Genomic DNA, 18,068 nt, shown 5'->3' with positions numbered 1-18,068 from the left:
GTGAAACAGCAGTTGTTTAGGGACTTGATATACGCGTCGGATGTGGATATACTGATGGTACAGGAAATTTACATTCCTGAGTTCCAGGAAGTACATGGATACATCTCCTACACCTTGCGCCGGCCGAAGTGGCCGTGTGGTTCTAGGCGCTGCAGTCTAGAACTGCGAGACCGCTAAGGTCGCAGGTTCGAATCCTGCCTCGGGCATGGATGTGTGTAATGTCCTTAGGTTAGTTAGGTTTTAACTAGTTCTAAGTTCTAGGGGACTAATGACCTCAGCAGTTGAGTCCCATAGTGCTCAAGAGCCATTTGAACCATTTTTTACACCTCGCCGCACTCGAACAATGACAGTCGAACGGCGATATTGGTCCGGGACGGGATTCCGGTTCGCGACCTGGCTTATCTACCTTCGGCAACAACAGACGGGCGCGTGCGAGATATTATTCGGAAGAGATTGTGCCCTTATTTACCGGCAGATTCGATCGTTTCATTATAGGTGGTGACTTCAATTGTGTTTTAGCCCAAAAAGACCAGACTCCACATTACAAGTCCTGTCGTGAATTGCATGTGCTATGCCGGGATCTGCAGTTAAGCGACAGCTGGACATGATTCATAGGAACCGTGAGGGATATACTTTTTTTACCAGTCACTCGGCGAGCAGACTCGATCGAATATATGTTTCGGTTGGCCTACAGGATAAGGTGGTCGACGCGGAACGATGGCCTGCGGCCTTTACTGATCATCTGGCCTACATTTGTACCATATCACTCCCTAGGCAAAGTGTGTGGAGAAGCCGCGGGACATGGAAGCTCAATTCGTCACTTTTGGCGGACCCCGAATGTCGTCAGAGAGTCAAGGAGGTATGGGCCACATGTCAACGCCGTCTACCAACATATACCTCCGTGCTTCAATGGTGGCTCGAGTGTATTAAGCCGGCAATAAGAAGAGCTCTAATACAGTATGGTCGGGATAAGACGAGGTGGCAAAGAGACACTCTTTATTATTATTATTACACCATGCTTCGTGAGCTGTCATTCCAGGTGCCGTCTGCAACACATCATGCGAAGTTCATCCTGTCAAGGCACAAATCCTATCGATCACGCGACGACGACTGGGTGGCATCCCAATACGGGCAAGATGTCTCGATACCATCACTGGGGAACGTACCTCGATGCACCATGTGTCGCGGGAACATAAACGTTACCGCCAGGCATTGGTAACAGTGCTCCACGGTTTAGATGGCCGTCAACTGACAAAACAACAGGACATTGCAAATGAATTTTTGAGCATTTCCGCCACCTCTATGCCGGTACACCGACGGACCGTCGGGTGGGGGAAGAGATACTGCAACATCTGCAAACGACATTGACAGAGACGGATAAGGCAGCGCTTATGGAGCCACTCACAGAAGACGATATAAAGGTGGCACTCACAAAAGGAGCGGCCCATAAATCACCAGGGCCAGATGGGATTACGCTAGTTTTATCGAGAATTCGTGGACATGATGATGTCACAGTTGTCGTCGATGTACAATGAGGCGCTGCGTCCGCATATGCGCCTACCGTCGGATTTTGTGACGGGCTTTCTTCTTCCCATCCCGAAGATGGCGGGGCGTCGCAGTGTTAATCAATATCAGCCTCTCACTATGCTAAACACCGACTATAAAATCTTTGCACGACTACTAGCGTCTCGTCTCAAGCTGGCGATATCCAGGACAATATCCCCTGATCAGGCTTTACTAGGGGTGCGAAGCAACATCTCGGCGTTAAGTGAATACCGTGACGTTATCGCCCTTGCGGAAACGTGTAAAATGCGAGCAGTGATGATATCTGTGGACTTCGATCGTGCGCTCGACAGGATAAACCATGACTTCTTGGCGTCAGTCATGAGCCGAATGGCGATTCCACCTGTTTTCATCTCCGTCGTTATGAAGCTAGTACGAGGGGCTACATCGAAGGTGATTGTAAACGGTTGGGAAGCGGGCTCGATTCCTATTAACAGCTCAGTCCGACAAGGGTGCCCACTAGCCATGATGCTGTTTGCGATAGCGCTTGAGCCGCTGATGTGTGTTATGAGGCGCTCACTTTCTGGGATAGCGCTTAATGAGAACTATTTCGTTTGTCGCGCATATGCGGACAACTTGATCCTTCTTGTCAGATCAGGACATGAAGAGCGTTAGGCTGTTGAACATCTAGACTCTTACGGGACGGCGGCAGGCAGTTCGTTAACATGACGAAATCCAAAATTATGCACATTGGACGGGGTCTGGAAGACATACCGGGACCGTTTCGGACGGTGGAATCGCTGAGATGTCTGGGGATCACATTTACCCGTTCATTACGGCGGTCAGCGGCGGCGAGTTCTCGGCGGCTTCTGCAAAATGTTCGTCTGACGATACGCAACAACTCACTGAGAGCCTTTGACATGATCCAACATGTGGCATACACTAACGTTCACATAGCGTCACGACTGCCCCATTTAGTGCAGATCCTACTAATAACGAAGGGTATTGCAGACCGCCTCATGGCTGCCTTTGGTTACTATGTTAGTACTGGGATGTTATTTAAGATCAAATATGACACGTTAACGCTACAGTTCCGGAACGGTGCCCTCAACCTCACAAACGTGCGAAACAAAGCCCTGGCGCTTTACATGCGAGCGATGATTGGAAATTGGCAACAACGAAAGCATACCATAACGTCAACTCTGCTAGAAGTATTTGTTCCGCCTTCGTACGAACCCCCTATTGCGGTGGGCAATATTTCGCCTTCTCTTGCAAACATTGCCTCATTTCTTGTTGATTACAGTTATTTTCGTCTGAAAGTACCTTCGACGAGAATACCCACTCTGGAGATCTATAGGTGCTTGATGGATGACCATGGCCGCAATATTGTGGAATTCAAATACCCGTCGAGAACGTTGAACCACATTTGGTGTGCAGTGCATACTCCATTACTGTCAACAGCTGCGAGATCGATGTGGTATATTCTTATAAAACGTAAACTTGTGACCAGGAGGCGATTACATACAATTCATATGGTCGATTCTCCTCCTTGCACAAACTGTGGCCTGTTAGCAACGGAAGAACATGGTTTAGTGTGTGGCGCAGCGAGGGACGTCTGGATGCTGACGCGTCGAATACCGGCCTTCCTTCGGCGCACTAACTACACAGAAATCACATCGGATGTACTTTTTCTACCGGACAAGACCTTCTTTCCCAAACAAAAGACGTATGCGGTCAATTGGATCGCTGGACATGCGACGAAATATTTGTATTCGTACGATATTCAGTCCGTGATGGATTATTGGATGTATTTACAAGAACAATACGATCTCATACGGACTCATAGGAAATACAGGACTTACTTTTCCAATTTTTTAGGGAGTGTTTTTCAAAATCCGCCCGACAGTTGGGGTGTTCCAGAACTGAGAAGACTCTTGCAGCAGAACGACTAGAGACAAAAGGTTCAAATGGCTCTGAGCACTATGGGACTTAACATCTGAGGTCATCAGTCCGCTAGAACTTAGAACTACTTAAACCTAACTAAGCTAAGGACATCACACACATCCATGCCCGAAGCAGGATTCGAACCTGCGACCGCAGCGGTCGCGCGGTTCCAGACTGAAGCGCCTAGAACCGCTCGGTCATCACGGCCGGCGACTAGAGACAGTACTGCGCGGTTCAACTATATTGGCATATAGCACACTGAGAAGAAAACTGGCCCCTACCTGTTATGACTGTATTATGTTAACGTGAAAAAAAAATAAAGAAAAACACACAACTATGGTAAACACCAAAACCGCCTCAGATAATGGTCCTTCAAATGATCGACGCAGGAGAAATACATGCCGCCCACAAAGGCAGAAATGGTCAAGATTATATGGCTTTCTGCCAGGTTTATGATGCGACAGCGCGTGCTGCAGGGATTGTGATGCAGATTATGATAACTTCATTTTCACTCCCGCCTGTGACTAGGATTGTCATTTGCTTTATTCATGTTATACAAACAAAAAAAGGGGCGGCCTTTACGTTGATTTTGTGGTTTCCAAATTGTTTTTGCTGTCTCGATACTTTTCCTATCCCTAGGACAGCACAATTGTACGAATAAAGATCGTTTGTTTACCCTGTGTTCCTGTTCCCCACCTCCCACCCCCCATCTCCCCCCCACCCCCCATCCCCGAAAAAAGGGCAACTGACTACTGAGCAGGAGATAAAAAAAAAGGTTAGTGTGACGGATTGTCAATCCTCAGGACCCGGGTTCGATTCCCGGCTGGGTCGGGGAATTTTCTCCGCCCAGGGACTGGGTGTTCTGCTGTCATCATCATCATCCTTTGATCCTCATCGACTGCAGGGTCGCCGAAGTGGCGTCAAACTGAAAGACCGGCTCCCAGAGAACAGTCTGCCCTACTAGGGGCCCTAGCCATACGATAAAATAAATCTATGGCCTGTGGTGTACCACGGCGTACCATGGTTTTGGATAGCGCCATTTTTGCACGGACGTTATACCTTAACCAACGCAACCAGTTTACAAACTTAGCCGTTTCGGTTATACTTCCTCCCTTAGTCTGAAAGCCAATGATGATGCCCTTTCGCACTTCAGATAAATCGCTCCATTTTCGCATTACAACGACAGCGTTGTTTTCCGCCTCCCACCTATAGGCTTTCTATTTCCTATACTGCCAGTGCTGCCTCTTGCTATCAATGTGTGGTTATTGCACACTGACATCGGACATTGGCGGTGGTCGCATTAACGTCACTGAACCGAGTATAATTAAACGTGGCCCCTGTATACAATTCACACTGGTTTTCTTACACATATGACAATCACTATCGAAGGAGAAAGAAGAGATAAGACACAAAAAAAGAGGAAGAAACTTGAGGGAAGGAGACATACTGTTTAATTTTTTATTTTTGGTTGGAGGGAGTGGCGGCCTACTGGGGACAGGAATAAGAACGCTCTCACCGTCAGGGTGGTCCCTTTTTAGTTGAGGCCTAACAGGAAGGATTTAGCGACGAAATTGGATATCCCCCAGAGCTTCCTTCCTTCACAATCTTCGAATGTCAATTAATTCAGCGAATTACACGTAATTCGCTTCGATAAAAGTGTTAATTATCTCGTCAAGCAAAGTAATCTCATTTTATGCCTGAACTGTTTACCAGAGAGCAAAGAAGAACAAGTACCAATTAAGAGAGACCTCCCAGATAAACTTCCATGAGCAAAAGACGATAAAATGAAGGGAAACGGCACGGCTCCTGAACAGGCACGGCATAAAGATAACCTGGGGAAAATCTGACAACAGACGTTAAAACAGATGGACCTAGGAAGAACATAAACCTGTTTCATATATTTGCGGTCCAGCTTCAGTAACACCACAAGAGTCATTTACAATCGTATCGAATAACAGCAATAATCTGTATACTCTACGGAAAATAGTCCATAAACGAAGTGCAGTAAGAAACTGCACATTAAAAATCTTTTTACTTTCGCGAACTGAAAAACACAGCAGAACCTCTTCAATAATTTCCGAGTTACACGTACTACAAAATTTTCGTATGAAGATGTAGATGAGACATGAGTGTAGGCTTTGCGGCATCTTTCACTGTCACATACTATCTTTTTGCATGTAACGAGTCGTGTATCATTGCGGCTGTATACAAGATGCCCATATCGTTACGAGAAAAATTATGCAGACGGCAAAGGATTCTAAAAAGAGTATTTTCAGTCGAGAGCCAGTGATTGAAAATCGGCACGTGGTTTGAATTATGCAGCATTACCCGATACAGAAACTTCCAGGCATTCATCTGATGTAGCGTGCAAAGGATGTAGTGCCAGGAGGAGACACGAACTATTATAAAACGAAAGGTTTCGCAACAGGTCATAAATCTGGACTCGTATGAAGACACATATCTTTTTCGGTCCATAGATACATACTAAGGTGATCCTCAAGGATGCTGAATATGACATACAAACAAAAACTAATGATAGATTTCTACAAAAAGAAGATGCTAATGTAGTTGTGGTTTCTTATGTTTTAATTACGAAATTCAAACAATAACAACATTCTCTCCTACTTGAAAATATGAAAATACAACATATTTGTGTTGCCAATCTCAGGTATTTAGAAGCGGTAAAGTAATATTTGAGGGGTTTTCCATATTGATTTTCGCTTCCTTTCTCATCAGTGACGGTGTGCCATTTGAGTCGTCATTACAGTTGCCAGTATGCAGTACTTTGGTCTAATCACAGGTGGCAGGACAATCACCAGAAGTGTAATCCCTGCTCAGTACAACCCATTCTCACAACTGCTACCATTAAGTGAGTGGCCAACATGGAGTGTGATCATCAAGGCCAGTGCTAGATGACGTGGTTTGTGCGGAAGTATTATGTAAACACTGTGGATATTCCCAGACGAGTGGTGGCGGTGTGTGGACAGTGTACACACACACAAGAAGTACTGTTGAATCACGACAACAATTGTCCCCATATGGTTCGATATCCCACAGCTGCCATCACTGAAATGAGATTCCAGGTACTGCTACACCCAACATATTCCTTGACGAGGCCCCTTCTAATGACCACCTATTCAGGGCTGTGAAGAAACCTCTGGACAGACATCATTTCGCAGACTTCTAGAAACTATGAACAGCTGTTTCGCAATGGATATGACAGATTCCTAAAAAGTAGTTCGAGGAATGCCTACAGATGTTAAAGGGGTCAGTTTACAGAATACGGTGGGTGTGGCAGTGCCTGCAATGTCATTTCAGCGATGGCCGCCGATGTTTTCCGACTCACGTACGAACGAGCTTGTTCGTGTTGCAAGAGCACTTTTTCGTGATCGTGCACACCCTCCATACACTGCCACTAGTCGCCTTTGAATATCACACCCCATCTGTCCACCCTTGTAATGACAGCAGTTGGGAAAATGTGCTGTGCCATACGGGGATTACATTTCTAGGGATTGTCCTGCCACCTTTGATCAGATCATAGTCCTACACACTTGCAGCTGCAGTGATGAGTCAAATGGTGCACCGTGACTGATGGGAGAAAAATAAAGTACAAAGCAATACTGAACACCTGCCGTGTATATGCATTTAGTGACGAAAAAAGACGACTCTAGTTTCTAATGCTCACACTACACTTCGACTAAAATAACTTTGTGATTGACATTCCAGCGAATCCAGAGGTAAGGGGCAGCCGTTAACCAGTTGGAGTTCGTTTCTTGAGTTCCACGTGCCCGCTGTGTTGTCTGTACTGTTTGAAGAGTGTTCAAAAGAAAGATACGAAACAACAGTGAGGGTATAATTCAAGTTTTTATTCAAAAGAAAAATTGGCGACCTAAGCACAACAATCCCATTGTTTCAAGAGCCGAAGGATTCCATGTTCCCAGAATTCTTTCGTCTGTGACAGGAGCCAGTCCTCCGCTGTGTCCTTCAGTTCTTCGCGCATGTTGAAGGGCTGCCTTTTGAGATGCTTTTTTTTAGCGGACCAAACAGATGGAAATCGCACGGCGATATAACCGGGCAAGAGGGCGGATGCTGAAGGTGTTCCTACTTGAACTTATCCATTACCCTTGGTGTGACCTTGGAGACGAATGGACACTCGCTATAGCGGAGCAGAATCACTTCCTCCGTTAGCAGCCCAGGTCCTTTGCTCTTGATGGACTTGCACAAGCTACGGAGTGTCTCACACTACACATCACTGGTAATGGTATTTCCGTGCTCGAGGGACTCTATGACTATCGGACCTCGGAGTTCGAAAAGGATAGTGAACATCACATTGCCTGGAAAGGATAGACGACGCTAGATTCGTGTCCCTAGATTTTTCACTGTGTTATCCCAAGACATAATAAGAAAATTTATATTGGTTTGGTTGTTACGGCGTTTCGTGCCTTTCATTTGAACACTCCATATACGCACTTGCAGAGTCTTGTCAAAGATGACTGGCTGCTCGTTGGAAACATTACAATCTGTCAGTCATAAATTTATTTTATTCCAGCAGTAAAGGCCATACCATAAGTGCAAGCTGATCAGACGGGTGTCTGTGGTTATGCCTGACTGACTCATGGTTCCCGAGCAGGGGCAACAGCCTCCTCAGGAGTTGAAAAGGCAACAGTCTTGTTGGTTTGATTTCGACTTACTACGTTTGTACTGCGGCACGGCTGAACGCAAGGGAAAGGTACAGATGCCGTATTTCCCGTCGCATACGTCTCTACCGTGTACATATAAGGAAGTGAAACATTGGGGATAAACAGACCAGACAAGCGAAGAATAGAAGCTTTTGAAATGTGGAGCTACAGAAGAATGCCTAAGATTAGGTGGGTAGACAGGGGAGTTAATTAAGAAGTACTGAATCTAATCAGGAAGAAAAGAAACTTATGACACAATTTGGCTAAAAGAAGGTCATGTCCTGATAGGTCACGTCTTAACGCAGCAAGTAATAGTTAATTTGGTTTTGGAGGAAAGTGGTGAAGGTTACGGGGGGGGGGGGGGGGCAATGTAGTAGGAGATCCAGACATGATTACATACAGTAAACAGATTAAACTGTATGTAGGAGATGCCACACTGAGATTCATTGGAAGAGCCCTCAGGAAATGTGGACCACCCACAAAGGAGGTACCAATACTTCAATATTGCTCGTCGGTCTAGGACTCAAACCACATGGGACTGATGGAATGGAAAAAATGTAGGAGATCAGTGCATTTCGTTACAGGTTCATTTAGTAAGTGCAAACGTGTCAGAGGCTCACCCAATTCCAGTGGTAGAAGCATGAAGATAGGCTTTCTGTATCATGGTGTGATCTACTGCTGAAGTTCCGAGAGATTACGTTCCTAGAAGAGTCAACCAACATATTGCCTCTTCCTATGTACGTCTTGCGAGAAGACCATGAAGGTAAAGTTAGATTCGGGCTTACACGGAAGATTACCAGCAGTTGTTCTTCCAGTGAAACATTCGTCACTGGAGCATGAAAAGGGAAAATTACAATGGTACGCCAAATGGCGAATAAAATATTCCACACTGGCTGTTAAAATACTTTTATTAAAAAGTCGCTACCGATTTCGCATAAATAGATACATCATCAGGTGACCTGTACAAAAAATTGAAAAATAACAGAATTATAGTGACTTGATGATAGATGTGTACTACCGTAAAGCATTATAGATCAATGAGAGCTGTGTACTCCCAGGTGGTTTTTCTTTTTCTTTTTTTTTTTAACCTGACAAAGTGATTACTTAGTGACAATACCCATCGGTAGGCATCAAGATAGTAAAACAAGATAGCACGCTAAAACCAGTAGTTCATGATAAAAAGGACTGAGTCTGCGATGCACCTACGAGTGATAGGAAGCCGAATAAGCGTATTTAAATTTCTGTCTGCCAAATAATTATGCAGACTGACTGAAATTACCACATTAAGATGTCTTAGCTTCCACAGATGAGTGCAATATTGCTTGAATGTATTACAATGCCGTAGGAAGCATAAATTGTGACGTCCCCTAGCAAGACATTCACAAAATCGTTGTAATATATGTCAAAAAAATAAACATTTATCTGCGTTATTATTATTATTTCTGTCTTGTCTAAGACGTTATGTCTGGTTAAAAATGGAAGGTGACGCGGACCTTGATCAAGCGTGACTTCCTTTTAACTGTACGGTGTATGTTACGTTGCATTTAGGAACTTTCGGGTAATTGAACAAGTGTCAATAATTACAGATTTCTGTAGTTGTATATATAAGTTTGGTTGTAGCTGTATTGCATTGATGTACTGGTGGATATTGTGTGGTATGACTCCTGTAGTTGATAGTATAATTGGTATGTCGACTTTATCCTGATGCCACATGTCCTTGACTTCCTCAGCCAGCTGGATGTATTTTTCAATTTTTTCTCCTGTTTTCTTTTGTATATTTGTTGTATTGGGTATGGATATTTCGATCAGTTGTGTTAATTTCTTCTTTTTATTGGTGAGTATGATGTCAGGTTTGTTATGTGGTGTTGTTTTATCTCTTATAATGGTTCTGTTCCAGTATAATTTGTATTCATCGTTCTCCAGTACATTTTGTGGTGCATACTTGTAAGTGGGAACATGTTGTTTTATAAGTTTATGTTGTAAGGCAAGCTGTTGATGTATTATTTTTGCTACATTGTCATGTCTTCTGGGGTATTCTGTATTTGCTAGTATTGTACATCCACTTGTGATGTGATCTACTGTTTCTGTTTGTTGTTTGCAAAGTCTGCATTTATCTGTTGTGGTATTGGGATCTTTAATAATATGCTTGCTGTAATATCTGGTGTTTATTGTTTGATCCTGTATTGCAATCATGAATCCTTCCGTCTCACTGTATATATTGCCTTTTCTTAGCCATGTGTTGGATGTGTCTTGATCGATGTGTGGCTGTGTTAGATGATACAGGTGCTTGCCATGTAGTGTTTTCTTTTTCCAATTTACTTTCTTCGTATCTGTTGATGTTATGTGATCTAAAGAGTTGTAGAAGTGGTTATGAAATTGCAGTGGTGTAGCCGATGTATTTATATGAATGATTGCTTTGTGTATTTTGCTAGTTTCTGCTCGTTCTATAAAGAATTATCTTAAATTGTCTACCTGTCCATAACGTAGGTTTTTCATGCCGATAAATCCCCTTCCTCCTTCCTTTCTGCTTAATGTGAATCTTTCAGTTGCTGAATGTATGTGATGTATTCTATATTTGTGGCATTGTGATCGTGTAAGTGTATTGAGTGCTTCTAGGTCTGTGTTACTCCATTTCACTACTCCAAATGAGTAGGTCAATATTGGTATAGCGTAAGTATTTATAGCTTTTGTCTTGTTTCTTGCTGTCAATTCTGTATTCAGTATTTTTGTTAGTCTTTGTCTATATTTTTCTTTTAGTTCTTCTTTAATATTTGTATTATCTATTGCTATTTTTTGTCTGTATCCTAGATATTTATAGGCATCTGTTTTTTCCATCGCTTCTATGCAGTCACTGTGGTTATCCAATATGTAATCTTCTTGTTTAGTGTGTTTTCCCTTGACTATGCTATTTTTCTTACATTTGTCTGTTCCAAACGCCATATTTATATCATTTCTGAATACTTCTGTTATCTTTAGTAATTGGTTGAGTTGTTGATTTGTTGCTGCCAGTAGTTTTAGATCATCCATGTATAGCAGATGTGTGATTTTGTGTGGGTATGTTCCAGTAATATTGTATCCATAATTTGTATTATTTAGCATGTTGGATAGTGGGTTCAGAGCAAGGCAGAACCAGAAAGGACTTAAGGGGCTCCGGAACGCCCTATACTTGCAATGTTAAAATAACGCTTATAAATTACATCTTTCCTCACAAAGTATTTGAGGTAGGAAGTTGAACATTTTACAGATTATTTATTGGAATATGGGCTACAACTTAACACAGGGATTTTACAAAATTTTAGTTCAGTTATTAAAGATGATTTTTTTTCAATTGTAATGAAAATTCACAACATTTTTTTGCAATTTTTATTTATATATTCAAAAATATACAGTTTTTTGGAAAAAGGCTGTGTTAAATTGTGCAGAAGGTACTGTGTAACATTTACTGAAAGTTTGAAACAAATATGTTTGGAAGATTCTTAGAAAACATGTAATTAGTATGAGAAAATAAAAGTTTTGGGAATCGAGCGACAAAGATTGGATTAACTTTTTAGTGCATTCCAGGTCCATAGGATAGATTATCTTCATCCTCTGCAAACTCCTCCTCCAGCTTCCTCTTGTTCCTCCTCCTGTTTGCTCTTGCTTATATTTCTAGACTCTTTACAGCCCTGTCTGCAGCCCGAAGGCGTTCCTTGTGTAAAGCAAACATCGCTCGTTGTTGTGTTCGTAGATTTTGCTACCATTTTCTTCAGTTGCAGTTACTGCAACACTGTTCCAAAAGGTGTTCATGTATAAACGCTTATCACATTTCAGTTGTATTTCACTGGCAAGTCCTATGTGCTTTATTATGGAGAGTTCCGGACCAACTTCACTACAATGAATACATCTTACACAGTTTGAAAAAATTCCTTTGAGAACCGACATATCAAATATTTCATTGACATCCGATTCGCCCATAAAACATTCATAGTTTTCACTCATTGAACCAAGCTTGTTCTGTGAAGTATTTTCTTTCCCACTTTGACTGCTATGGGCAGGTGTATTTGAGAGGTTAGGTTCACTCACTTGGTTATCGTCTTTATTGTTTACAGTAATAACACATACCTTTGGCTTTCCAACATTTCTCCTTTTCTTAAAAGCCTTCAGAGGATTTCTAATAACTTTACTTTTACTCATTATTATACTTCAACAAAACAGAGACTCAAGAAACAGAATTAATTACGAATATTTTCGAGATAACGACAGAGTAAATAAACATGAAACAATCGACAATCACACCAGCGATATATACTGAACCATCACAGGTTAGCCACAACACATACTTTATCTCACATCACTAAAATGTACCTGATGAACACGGACGTTAATAATAACACCATTTGACAGCAGTTTAACAGCGCCACAGTGGGTCATGCCCATGTAGAACACATTTCAAAAAAAATTTAAAAATAGTTGTAGTCTTTGGAATTGAATAAATTATATATCTATTAAAAGGTAATAGTCTGCAGATTCAGAAAACGCAAAAAAGTAAAAATTGAACTTTTCATGATTTTGAGCCTTTCCAGAGCCCCTTAATGAGTCTCCTTGGTATATTCCACGCTTAATCTGTATTGGCTGTGATGTGATATTATCTGAATTTGTTAGGATATTAAGTGTGGTTTTCCAGTTTTTCATTACTATGTTTAGGAACTGTATCAATTTAGGATCTATTTTGTATATTTCCAATATTTGTAGTAACCATGAGTGGGGTACACTATCAAAAGCTTTTTGGTAATCAATGTATGCATAGTGTAGCGACCTTTGTTTAGTTTTAGCTTGATATGTCACCTCTGCATCTATTATCAGTTGCTCTTTACATCCTCATGCTCCTTTGCAACAGGCTTTTTGTTCTTCATTTATAATTTTGTTCTGTGTTGTATGTGTCATTAATTTCTGTGTAATGACTGAAGTTAATATTTTGTATATTGTTGGTAGGCATGTTATGGGGCGATATTTAGCTGGGTTTGCTGTGTCTGCTTGATCTTTAGGTTTCAGATAAGTTATTCCATGTGTAAGTGTATCAGGGAATGTGTATGGGTCTGCAATGTAACTGTTAAATAATTTAGTTAGATGTGAATGTGTTGAGGTGAACTTCTTTAGCCAGAAATTTGCTATTTTATCATTTCCAGAGGCTTTCCAATTGTGCGTAGAATCAATTGCTCAGGTGACTTCATGTTGCAAAATTATCACTTCAGGCATTTGTGGTATCATCTTGTATGAGTCTGTTTCTGCTTGTATCCACCGTGCATGCCTGTTATGTTGTACCGGGTTTGACCATATGTTGCTCCAGAAGTCTTCCATGTCTGTTATGTTTGGAGGATTGTCTATTTTAATGTGTGTGTTATCTATTGTCTGGTAAAATTTCTTTTGGTTTGTGTTGAATGTTTGGTTTTGTTTCCTTCTATTTTCACTTTTTTTGTATCTTCTAAGTCGTTTGGCCAATGCTTGTAATTTCTGCTTCTTTTCATCTAATTGCTCTATCACTTCTTGTTGTGAGATTTGACCTAACCTTTTTCGTTTTTTTTCTGATATTTCATTTCTTATAAAATATGTTAGCTGTCCGATGTCTTTTCTCAGTTTTTCTATTCTGATCTGTAGCCTGTGTTGCCATGCTGGTTTTGTGGGTTTCTTCTGTGTGTTGGTTGGTTCTGATCTCTGCCTCGTGTGTATATTTAGTGTAGTGAGTGCTCCTATATAAAACAGTAGTTGTAACTCTTCCATAGTTGTATTTTCATTTATTTTGTTGTGTATGACTGTTTTGATAGTTGTTATTGTTGTTTCGACTTGTGGGTTATTTGTCGGTCTATGCAAGAATGGTCTAATGTCTGTATTTGTGTCTTTGTATTCTATATATGTCAGCTGAAATTTCTCTTCTATATCTAATATGTGTGTCACTTCGTCTTCTATTTGTGCTTGTTCTGGTGACTGTCTTACGATTTCGTTTTCCTCTGATTGTTTAATTGATGTGTGTTGTTCTTTATTTGTTTTCTCTGGGATGTTTGAGTCCATTACTGTATGTTCTTCTTCTTCTTCTTCTTCTGATTGCACATTATTTTGTTCCAGGATTTGTTGTACTTGTTGTTTGATGTTTTCTAATTCTGACTGGGGTATGCTGTTATTTTTGATTATTACACGGATCTGATCAGCTAGTCGTTGTTCTGTTAAAAATTTTAATTCTGGGTATCTGGTAATAAACGTTATGTATACTTGTGATGTGTATCCAGTTGTGTTGGTTCCTAGGTTTGTTGCTTGGTAATAACAGAACATGAGGTGTCGATTAACTTCATCTGACCATCTCATCCTCTGTCTTTGTTTTCCTTCTAGGGTGGCTGCAGGAAGCATATCCTGCAAAACACCTCTATCTGGATTTGAATCATTTTCCAGTTGGCTAGCAGTGTCGTTACCATTGTGGGCGGGCATAGGGTTCAAGCGTCGTCCCCGACCATGACGGCGCTTGTCCTAGGCTTCTTTAGTTCTGTCCTGAACCAACTAATCACACTAAAAGGGGGGTTAGCCCTATTAGTGGTTTGTTCTTTTCGTCGCCTTTTACGACTGGCAGAACATTATTATTATTATTATTATTTCATTTTTGTATGAACGGTTGTAGATTATGTAGACTCTGTAAAAAAAAAAAAAAAAGAAATAATCTTTTTTCATTTTTATGTTTGTGCAGCAATTATGTATCTATATTATGCAAATAATGTCTGTGGTCGGCGAGTGTAGAAATCAAAGCAGACAATGATAATTGAAAAAGATAACAAAGACGCATATTAAATTGCCTATAAATAGTGGAGGTTAAAACACTACTCTCTCTGTCTTCCTGTAGCCGTTAAAGTTGTAAGAGCGTGTAACGCTCGATTAAATGCTTGGTAAGCTTTCTTTTGTTCCTTGTTCGAGAAAGAAGCCATTGGAGGCTGATGAATGAAACAGGTGTGTACTTTAAATTTATGTTGATTTTTTAATATAGAAATTCTTAAAAATACTTGTAATAATTTATTGCTAGTTTGCCCAGTATTTCATTCTACATTTTTAGCCGTTTTGAGCATATTTCATGACGCAGAGCTGTGCAGAGATTGCGGGAGCCGCCAAATTCAAATTAAATTGAATGAAAGCAGTTTTCCCGCAATTAAGCGGGCAGATAACGGTACATTAAAATTATTTCTTTCAGCTTCCCAGGGACCTCAGAGATGAATGGTGGATTTTATTATGTGATTTTCAGGTGGACATGAGCAGCTGCTATTACAATATCAGTGACGTAAATAATTTAGGTAAGTCAGAGCAATAAAATTTTACTTGTGTGATATCAAAGACTGCTTTAATGAAACCTGTTCTGGCTAATAATACAAAAACCAAATTTCATTTTTAGTTTCATGCTCCCGTGTTAGTCGTGGCAATCAATAGTGTTCATATATTAAAAAATCCACTGCAGCTTTCACGTTTAGCGAACATAGCATACTGTACCTTCTGCACGTGTAGTAAGAGTAATTTTCAGTGCGTTTCAGAGATGAAAGTAGCGAAGTGCATGTTTAATGTCATAATTAGTTACAGTAATGATACCGTGTTCCATTTCTAACAAGCCGGATCAGGGTTATATAAAAATAATTTGCAAATTAAAGTTCATACGTGCACAGCGGTAAATCTTTCAGTGTCGTCCGAATCCCCACGTAATAGATCAAGGTGCACAAAGTTAAAATATTTTCAACTGCAGAAACTAATAGTGAGAATCGCATTTTATCTTTTGTGCCCGCAACAATAAGCAATATACAGTTAATTAAAATATTACGCCATATAAACTGCATATAAAGTCAAAAGCTCGGTGGGGTTTACGCGACAAAGTGCGTACGACGCCAGCGTAAACTGTAGTAGACTGAATTGCGAGCCACGATTGTGAGGTGGCGCTAGCGCGTTGTCAGACCGAACTGATGCTATCTATGATAAGGAAGTTGGGGGTTGGCTTTTCAGTGCGTCTAACTTACGTATTAGTAGATTAGATATACTCATTAGGAATTTGGCTTTTGTAAAGACTTTCATATATAAAAAGATAATATAACCCTGGAAAGCGTGGAAAGAGAATTTTATTGAATGCTACACTGTGCTATTTTTTTTTAAAGAACCAGCAAGCGTATAGAGTATCTGTAATACTGCAGGACACGGAAGTAACCCATAAAGAAGCTTTTTTTAAATTGTTATGTTGCATTAACTGAGAATAAAACTACATGAAACCAAGTCTTACGAAAAAAAGAACCACAACAAGGAATGACAGGGTCCTATAGGAATGCAGCAGTTAGGTATATGGGCTGGATGACAGACTTTTGTGGCACAGCTCGATCTGCGCATTAAGCATAATTTCGAGGTAGAGCTGACCCTGAGGTGGAGTTGTCACTTATGTTCTCTAAAATGTACTTCAAAGCTTCTTTCCATCTGGCCTATAAGCCTGGAATCACAATCGTCACGCCTGGTGACTTCTAAGTACTCTCCGGCACACACCGTAAAATGGCCTGCGACGTATAATGCACAGATACCACAAGACAGAGAAGTGAGAAAAGTTGCATCATAGCAGTGTTCAGAGCTCCGAAACCCAATAAATGGAAAAAAGTAAAAACAAATTACTAAAAATTAAAGAAGTTCTTTGGTCTGAAGACGACAAAAAGTGTTGCAAGGAGAGTGTAATTTGTGATGCAGATTACGCTGCCACTTAAAATATTTAAAGGAATGAAGGTAGATTCCTTAAAATAAGAGATTCACAGGTTTCAATACATATTACGCTGATAGCAAGCTAAGCGCTCAACGTTCCGTGGCAGGGCACGACGGCTGTTGACGGCGGGCTCAGTGGAATAAAGGGCGCAACAGATGACCTGGACAGTACTGTGGCGAAATATTCACCAGAGATTCCTGCTCTCACGCATTAGCTCACGATGGTACCCGATTGTCGATGACAAAATCCCTACCAATGTCAAACCGCACTGAATCCACCTCACTGCAACAGCCGCTGTCACAAGTGAGGAAACACTGGCTCGCTAGAGCAGAACATGTGGCATTTTCTCACCCATGGTCTCTAAAGGACGTATCCTACATCTAACAAGGAATTCTTCGTATTCTACGTTACATCCATTATGATACATAGTTAAAAGATGTATTCTTGCTAGTACAGAAACCAACGCAAATAAACCAGCACTGGAAACAATAATAGTTGTTTTACTGTACGAACGAACAATATAGATCCCGATTACATTTACGTTTATTATTAGTCTCCGCTGTATTAGACCATAGTCAGATCTAAAACTAAAATACAGTTGACAATTGTTCGCACTGGCTATTGTGCCTCGTTACACTTCTGTTTCATAGACGCATACCAGTCTCAATGCTGATATACTCTTGTTCAGAGAAAATACAACACGTTGAACGACTAGAAATAGGATGTTCATGTTCACGCGACATGTAGATAAGCATCTTCTGCAGAAATGATTACTATCTGAACCATGTCAGCAGGTTCAAGGTCAACATCGACATCGTGGCGCAACACAACCTACCGGCTATCATTGTCGCTATAAACCGAAGATAATGGATCAGCGTGACTTTAGCAGATGTGCAGGATCCCAGCAGTAGTCTAGTGGAGTTTGTGGTGCAATTTCGATATCAAATTGATATACAAATTAATTAAATTGATCAATTAATCAGCCCCCCACTGCCCACTCCCTGCCCTGACCACGCCCACCTCCGCCCCGGATGATGTCACGTGTTTTCTTAGCTGCACGTGTGCGCCAGCTCCCTCCTCCCTATCCCCCCTCCTCACAACCTACCCTACTGGCGGTAATTTCGAATTTTGGCGGGAATTTCGAATTTTCGTGGGAATTTTTTTGTCCAGGGCGGTGCTGACATCCCACCCCACCCACAACCCGAGAACTG

This window comes from Schistocerca serialis, chromosome 9 (genome assembly GCF_023864345.2).
Source record: "Schistocerca serialis cubense isolate TAMUIC-IGC-003099 chromosome 9, iqSchSeri2.2, whole genome shotgun sequence".
Classification (NCBI taxonomy): domain Eukaryota; kingdom Metazoa; phylum Arthropoda; class Insecta; order Orthoptera; family Acrididae; genus Schistocerca; species Schistocerca serialis.
Note: the sequence above shows the minus strand (reverse complement) of the source record.